Raw genomic sequence first — 8,953 nt, 5'->3', positions numbered from 1 at the left:
CCCCTGCAGCATTTTCATGCCAATCTTAGTATCTTTAGCATTTGCTGCAATTTAAAGTCATTTCTGTCCATACCTATGTGCATCATTAGAACTCATCAAAGATGAGAGAGGGTGAATACATTTTGAAAGTCTTTTTACTGAGTGCAACTTTCAATTGATTGTACTTTAGCTTTGGCATATATAGAAGCTTATGATATGGCTCAGAAAAAAAGAAAGAAAGAAAGAAAGAGAGAAAGAAAGAAAGAGAGAGAGAGAGAGAAAGAAAGATTGGCTCAACGGTTTGGTTACACTGTTGTTGCACCAGACCCAAGTTCTGATCTCAGCACCCAGATCAGGTACCTCACACGCTCCCATAAGTCCAGATCCAGTGTGTTCAGTGCCTCTGGCCTCTGTAGGTACCGTGTTCACATGCACATAAACACAGGTGCACACTTATACACGTAATTCAAGAGTAAAATAAAACAGACATCCATGGTCTAAGAAGATGGTTCAGTTCGTAAAGCACTTGCTTTGCAATCTTGAGAACCTGAGTTCAAATCTCCAGACCCAGGAAGAACTGGCCATGGTAGCTATAAGCCAATGGTCCTATGTCAAGGTGGATGTGGAAATAGGGAAATTCCTAGATGTGTTCAGGCCAGCTTGCCTCACATGGGCAGTGGAGGACAAGAGACTCTGTCTCAACAAGGTGGAAGGTAATAATCAATACACAGCATTTTCTTCTTACCACACATATGCCATGACATGTACACACCAACACTCACGCATGAATATGCACACACAAATCATATACACATACACAAAGAAAACATGACCATGAATTTATATATGAATTAGCTCTGAGCTCTGAATTTCAATGGGCTCTGTAAGCATTCTTTTAAATACACACATAAAAATGACTTGGGTAAGCAGATGGCTAACACACTGAGTTCTGGATCCTGTGTAGGCTCATCTACGTGTCTAGGACCTGCTGCAGAATTCCCTGACTATGAGAACAGGAGATGTCTTAAAGTTGCCCAGCTTCATGCAGTCAAGGAAACTGGGGATTTTTAGCAGTTCCTTGGATACACTTAGAAAGTGACCCTGTTTTCCGAATCTCTTTTCCCTGGGCAGTGGTGCTTTTTCCAATTTCTGCAGCTGTCCAGGATCCTTTGATGAAAGTTGGTTTTTCACTCTAGGACTGTTTCTGTATTCCTGCTCTGCAAATAGCTAAGCTTTTTAAAACTCCTTGCTTTATAGTTTTCAAAGCTCTGTTGTCATTGTGTTCCACTTTCTCCTCTTAACCTGTCATCACTGCCCTTAGATTGAAGTTTTGCATACTTTTAAATACTTTATTCTTCATTCCTTTCATGTAGAGTGAGGTTTTAGGGAAGACCTTAGAAAAATGAATATGTCATATTTCTCTATTCAACCGAATCCCTTCTGTGGCATTTTCTAAGTCACGTGTATGTGTTTACTATATTGACATACAGAGTATGTTTTTATTTTCTTATGAATACTATATAATGTAATCTTCATATTTACAAATGTTATAGTTTAATTTAAAGATAAGAAAATTGAAGCAAAGAAGATCAGTGTATCTAAATAGTTTTTTTTCCTTTTTTTATTAATTTATTCTTGTTACATTTCAATGGTTATCCCATCCCTTGTATCCTCCCATTCTTCCCTCCCTCCCATTTTCCCCTTATTACCCTCCCCTATGACTGTTCCTGAGGTGGATTATCTCCCCCTGTATATGCTCATAGGGTATCAAGTCTCTTCTTGGTAACCTGCTGTCCTTCCTCTGAGTGCCACCAGGTCTCCCCCTCCAGGGGACATGGTCAATGGTGAGGCACCAGAGTATGTGAGAAAGTCATATCCCACTCTCCACTCTACTGTGGAGAATGTTCTGACCATTGGCTAGATCTGGGTAGGGGTTTAAAGTTTACCACCTCTATTGTCCTTGGCTGGTGCCTTAGTTTGAGCAGGACCCCTGGGCCCAAATCTGCCTACCATAATGTTCTACTTGTAGGTTTCTAGGACCCTCTGGATCCTTCTACTTTGCCATTCTCCCATGCTTCTCTCATCTAGAGTCCCAATAGAATGTCCTCCCCTCTGTCTCAGTTTCCTGGTAAGTGAAAGCTTTCATGGGACATGCCCCTTGGGCTAATATGCAGATATAAGTGAGTATACACCATTTGAGTCTTTCTGCTTCTGGGTTAACTCACTCATTATGATCATTTCTAGCTCAATCCATTTATCCACAAATTTTGGGAATTCCCCAAACCAAATAACCCAATTGAGAAATGGGGCTTGGAACTAAACAGAGAATTCTCAACAGAGGAATATCAAACGGCTGAGAAACACTTAAAGAAATGCTCAACCTCCTTAATCATCAGGGAAATGCAAATTAAAACAACTCTGAGATTCCATCTTACACCCATCAGAATGGCTAAGATCAAAAATTCAAGCGACACCACATGCTGGCGAGGATGTGGGGAGAGAGGAACACTCCTTCATTGCTGGTGGGAATGCAAACTAGTACAGCCACTTTGGAAATCTATCTGGTGCTATCTCAGAAAAATGGGAATAGGGCTTCCTCAAGACCCAGCTATTCCACTCCTTGGAATATACCCAGAAGATGCTTCAGCACACAACAAGAAAATTTGCTCAACCATGTTCACAGCAGCCTTACTCATAATAGCCAGAACATGGAAACAGCCTAAGTGTCCATCAGTAGAAAAATGGATAAAGAAACTGTGGTACATATACACTATGGAATACTATTCAGCTATTAAAAACAAGGAATTCCCTAAATAGTTGAATTTATATTAAATCCCAAGCTGCCTGACAATTGAAAGAGGAACAAAGTAACATACTGGGGACAAATATTTAGGAGGTTAGAGTATGGACCAAATCAATAATAGATCTTTATGTTTTTCTCTTTTCAGTACTATGACTATGTTTAAGTGATTAGTAACCAAGGTCACTATATCTTTTGTTAAGCCTGGACAACTAAATCATTGAGCACCAGAAAGGCCCTGTGGATTCATCTAAACTTCCTTCTCTTCATGGCTTAGTAGAAAAGTCTATGTTGTAAGTGACACAAAAGTCCCGTTTATGCACATAATGCTTTTGCTGATCCAATTTCTCATAGCCAGCTGGCTTGTGAAGACATTAAATGAAGACTTTCCAAAAAGACAGTTCATAAGCTTTAAATCATGCACCATGATGAGTAACACGGCAAGAATGTCACAATGTTTAGCGTTGACCTACTCAAAAAATAAAGCATATTGCCACATTGTGTGTGCTACCTTCCCTTAACCACTTAACCATCCATTATCAGAAGTGATGTACATGGTACACTGTACCTGATTAACAAATTAACCATTATATGGATACATTCTTAGTGGAAATTTTTATATGAGGTTTGGTCAAGTCTGCAGTTTCAGACATTTACCTGGTGTGAGAACAGAAACATTTCCCCTCAGGTAAAGATAGTTACTGTGTCTTGTGTGACTCACAAGGACGACAGGACCCAGGATCCTGGTGTATTCACTTGTGAATTGAAAGTATTATGCTAAGTGACAGCAATAAGAGACCTTGGCTTGGTTGGGTGCTAAGAATTTCTTTTAATTATGCTTCAGCTTAGGGATAAGTCAATGGCTAGGACTTTGTGTAATTGGTCTGCTTTCAGGAAATTGAAATAGGTCTTATTTCCCAAGTTCAAATTGCTTTTTCTACCTTTGCGGACCTCTATATCTCTCTGTACTTCAACAGTCATCCAAGTTTATTTTAATTCAATTCTCTCTTCAATGACGCCTTTTTGTTCTTGGTAAGGCGTCCATGCTAGAAACAAATACTTGGGTGACTAAATGATCTCCTTGTATGTTGGCTTGGTTGCAGCAGGAATTGTGCTTCAAGAGTAAATACAGCATATTCTTCTTTAGAAAAATCTCTCTGTGAATTTCAAGTCTCCAGTTGACATGGCCACAGAGTACCTAGATTAAACATTGATTTTTAATTTTCAGAATTTCCTGAGACACAGTCTCTTTATGTAGTCCTCACTGCTCTGGGGCTATCTATCTAGACCAGACTGGATACAAACTCATGGAGATCCCTATGCCTTTGCCTTAGAAGTGCTGGAATGGGTGAAAATTGTTTTATGTATGTCTGAGAAGATATCTCAAATGAGGCTGAATTTAGGTTTGGTGGGTTGCTTTACCATGTGGCTGGGCATCATGTGCAGGACGAAAGAGACATTTGTTTGTCAAGGATTTTTCCCACAGTGCACTGCTGTCATTGGACAGAGATTTATGGCATCACCAGTGCTAGTGCTTAAGTCTTCAGACTTAGAAGGACTCAGTGCATCCACTTTCCTTGGATTCTAACTGGCCCAGGGTAGTGTGTAAAAACTGTCAGCATATAAAATGTCACCAGTTCTTCATATATGAAGTCTCTATTATCTCTGCATCTTTCATAATAAATATGGAGAATACCTGTACTTTGATTAGTTGGTGAAGGTTGTGATCCAAGAAATATGATAGAAAAGAACATAATAAAAGCAACTTACATTCAGGCAAGAGGAGCAGATTCCTACAAATAAAACCTCCTGAGGATACCTTTCAAACCAAAACATGGCTTCTGGTCTCAACTCTTGTCTTCTTGTAAACACGAACATGGAATTTGTAGGTATTTATTAAATACAGACCATGAAGTTAGCTTTAATTTTAGAAGAAGACAGGATTGTAAGCTTCCTCTAGAAAATTGTATATTTCATTTTTTTCTTGTGTTCCCTGGGAATACTTTTACCTTTATGTACCGATTTTAGTGGATAATTAAACCTATGAGGTTTTTAAATGCTTTGGACATAATTTTAAGATCTTATTGCTCAAATGAAATGTAGCTTTATTAAGTAACGATGAAAATGAAGTGAGTGTGTGTGAAAATATCAGGAAATGTTTCTTCCTTTCTAGTGATAGCATACAAAATTTATCTCACTGAATATCTTGTGTCTATAATTTTATATGGAAATTACAGAACACCCAGGACTGGGTATCAGAAGTGTTTTTCTGGAGGAAATCTTCAATTGTACCTCTCTTGACAACCTTTCAACCCAGTAAAAATTATAGGAAACCATAACAGAACACAGGTGAGTAGCATGCTTCGAAACTGGGTTCAAGGCAGAGAAAAGACTGCTTGTAAAATTTTTCTGTGAAAGAGAGCTCTCTATCTTGTACCAGGAACTGGCAAATCATGTCAGCTTGGCCAGTGCAGCTGTTGCTTCATTTTGTGAGTAAGGTTTTGTTTTTAATACAGTTATTCTCAATTATTTAGATGTTATTCATAGCTGGTTTTGTGGTGAATAGAAGGGCAGAGGCGACTACAGCACCAGATCCACATGTTTACTTCATCTATGTTGGTTCAATTAGATTTTGTTCAATCCCAGCATCAAAATTCAAAATACAAGGCCAATAACGTTGCTCAACAGGTAGAGGTGCTATGCACCATGACTAATTATGAATTCAATACATAATATTTATAAATTATGATTTATCACATTCTCTGATAACTCCAAACATATTTATCAGTTCTAACACCTCTGTGTACTATAATTTTAGAAGCATTCATTTCTTTTTACTTTAGGATGGTTTCCATTGGCCAAATGGAATAGTTATTTTAACCAGGATTTCTGAACTCCCTCCACCCCATGCCATTCATGACGTAATTGCTATGCCTTGACATAATCATGTACTAAAGATTCACCTTCCATTTTTTAATCCACATGGCTTCAATTTTATCTAGAGAACTTGCTTTTGAGAAGTATGCTGGGGAATCTGAGAATATATAATTGGATTGTCACATGCAGCTCATGCCTCAACCTATGTCAAAGCAAAGGAATCAGTTCCTATATTTGGCACCCATCATGGAATGTCAGAAGCCTGTGCCTCTGATATATCTACTAAGAAGAGGAATCATGGTGTTCTTCCAGTCATGGTAGAGAAGATAGCTGGTTTTGTCCTATAATTAGGTCTTCCAGAAGGACCATAATTATACATTAGACTACATACCTCTCCAGGCTGTTGCACACAGAGCAATCTCTGTGGATTTATAAATAACTGTAATGACACAGATTTTAATGATTGACAGACACGGGCCAAAATTATAACCATGAGACCATGGCTTCAGTTTCATACAAAAAATTTTTACTGGCTTGAAAAATATATTTCTTGGACTAAACACTTCTATGCTAAATGAACCCACAAGGCTTTGAAAATAAACACAAATAAAAAGTAAAATAAAGTGCCAGCTTTCTCTCAGATTAATAGTCCCCTTTTAATAATCACTTAATTGAGCATTTTTCTATTAATTTCGTGAGTTTGGATCCACAAGCTTGAATTAAAAATTAGTTATTTTCCACTACCTCATTTTGAGGAAGTCTAGAAGTAGTAATTTGAATATTCTACTATAAAGAAAGTAAACTGAGCTAAGAACTATGCAGAGCACTTCAATCAGCTTTTCCAAATATAGTCATCTGATTTGTTTTGTGACACAAAAGCCAGATAGTCATAGGATCTGTAAGCATCAGCCTTTTACAGTAATCTAGATGCAGTAGTCTACAGTGAAATACAGGAATTTTAAATCAATACTGAAAATTTCGCTCACTTAATTAATCCTAATGGCCGATGGTAATTAGGCTAAGGCTGGCGTGTGCGGCTGATATTTTGCAAGATCAGAAGGATCACTTTAAAAGTCTGGTTGATAATAGCCTGTTGTGATGTTTGTTGGATCCCTAAGGTGGGCTGTAGCATACGTGTTCTAAACTAGAACCTTCTCCCCAAATCTTGTATTTGCTCCTCCAGATATAAGAGATTATTTATTTTTACTCTATTCACACAAAAGTTTCTCCCTCCTTCCCTCCCTCCCTCCCTCCCTCCCTCCTTTCCTGATCCTTTTCTTCCTTCTTTCCTCCCTTCCCACCTGCCTCAGATGAGGTTCCCTATGTTACACACTGGTGTTGAACATGTGAGCTCATGGGACTCCCAGGCCTTCACCTCTTCAGTAGCTGGGATTATAGGCTTAGAATATCATGACTAACTCACATAAGAGAATTTTTACCATATATGGTCCCTTTCTGGCCATCTTAGGATAATAAAATACTATGAGATGATGGCATCAAGGTGTACATGAATGGGGCATCAAATATTTGTATGATGAAAACCCTATGGGAAAACACTTCTAAACACCTCCATAACTGTTATATTTGTAGCTGAAGTAAATCTGGGCACCACTTTAGAGCTGGTATTTATTTGATTAGCATGAAAGCTTGATATTATACAACACTTATAGACAAAACAAAACAAACAAACAAATAAAACAGCACCATCCAGTTGGTAACATGTTTTTGTATATTAAGCATCTTTCAGTCATATTCTCTTAATTCTTAAGGCAAAGAGGCCTCATTTCCTTTGATTTGTGCTGGTATTTTTCATAAATAAGAATTGCAAAATTAAATAGTTATAATGCCTCTGCAAACTATAATAAAGTCACTGAACAAGAAAAAAATGATCATTTTTTAATCAAAACAGTAAAACTCCTTGCTAATGTGGTGATTATTAGTTTGTAGTAATCATCCATTCAGAAATATATCTCATCATTTGTTTGTCCTCTTATATAAAATATACTTATAAAAATTGCTCTTACTTTTCACTGCTTTAAAGCTGACTTTTTCTTACCTGAGCTCTGGCCTTCATTTTCCAACAAATCATGTTGCTTACCACTACATGACTGAAAATAATGAGCAGCTGCAGATATTGAACTTTATATAACATTTATTAATATAAACCAGGACCCTGAATGAAAGCAATAATTATAGCAGTGCCACTAATGAGGAAATATTTTAAGTGTTATAGATTTAATAGCACACAGACCTTGGCTGACACAAATTAAAGTGACAGATAATATTTAAAGAGTAATATTTTATATTTATGATCAATAAATTATCAGGAGTTGTCATATAAGGCCCAATCACTAAAATCATTTCAAAACTTTGGTCCTAACACAGCACACTTAATGCTTTATACCCAAAACTAACTTTCTTTGAAATGTGCTGATCTTGGTTTTGTCCCAGCCCCCAACTCCAACAGGCACTCCTAGGGACCAACTCCAATAGGCACTCCTAGGGACCAACTCCAACAGGCACTCCTAGGGACCAACTCCAACAGGCACTCCTAGGGACCAACTCCAACAGGCACTCCTAGGGACCAACTCCAACAGGCACTCCTAGGGACCAACTCCAACAGGCACTCCTAGGGACCAACTCCAACAGGCACTCCTAGGGACCAACTCCAATAGGCACTCCTAGGGACCAACTCCAACAGGCACTCCTTGGGACCAACTCCAACAGGCACTCCTAGGGACCAACTCCAATAGGCACTCCTAGGGACCAACTCCAACAGGCACTCCTAGGGACCAACTCCAACAGGCACTCCTAGGGACCAACTCCAACAGGCACTCCTAGGGACCAACTCCAACAGGCACTCCTTGGGACCAACTCCACCAGGCACTCCCGGGGACCCACAGGCCACTCTGACCATAGAAGAAGCAGATCTTCATCTCTCCCTCCGTTTCTCCAAGTCTAATGCTTCAGTCACACCCGCAGCTCTGTAACAAGCCTTCTGCTGTGGCCTCTCCTTACTCTCTGCCATCCTTTCTAGGGGACTAAGCAGATCCTGGTGGAACTCCCTGCCCTCCTCCATCCTGTGGATCCCCATTCCTAAGTGTCAGCTCCTAGTACCAAGAAACATAGTTTACCGGGAACCCCCAGTGCACAAGATGCCAGAAATTTTTCCTCCCGGACAACACACAGCCAGCACACTTTCCTAAGAACCAGAGTGGGCAACAGAAACTAAGGAACAAAACACCCACCCCAAAAGGGACAAGACCAACTATGAACATGTAGAATTGTAGTGTTCCC

Source organism: Acomys minous (assembly GCF_964271855.1).
Source record: "Acomys minous genome assembly, chromosome: 18".
Classification (NCBI taxonomy): Eukaryota; Metazoa; Chordata; class Mammalia; order Rodentia; family Muridae; genus Acomys; species Acomys minous.
Note: the sequence above shows the minus strand (reverse complement) of the source record.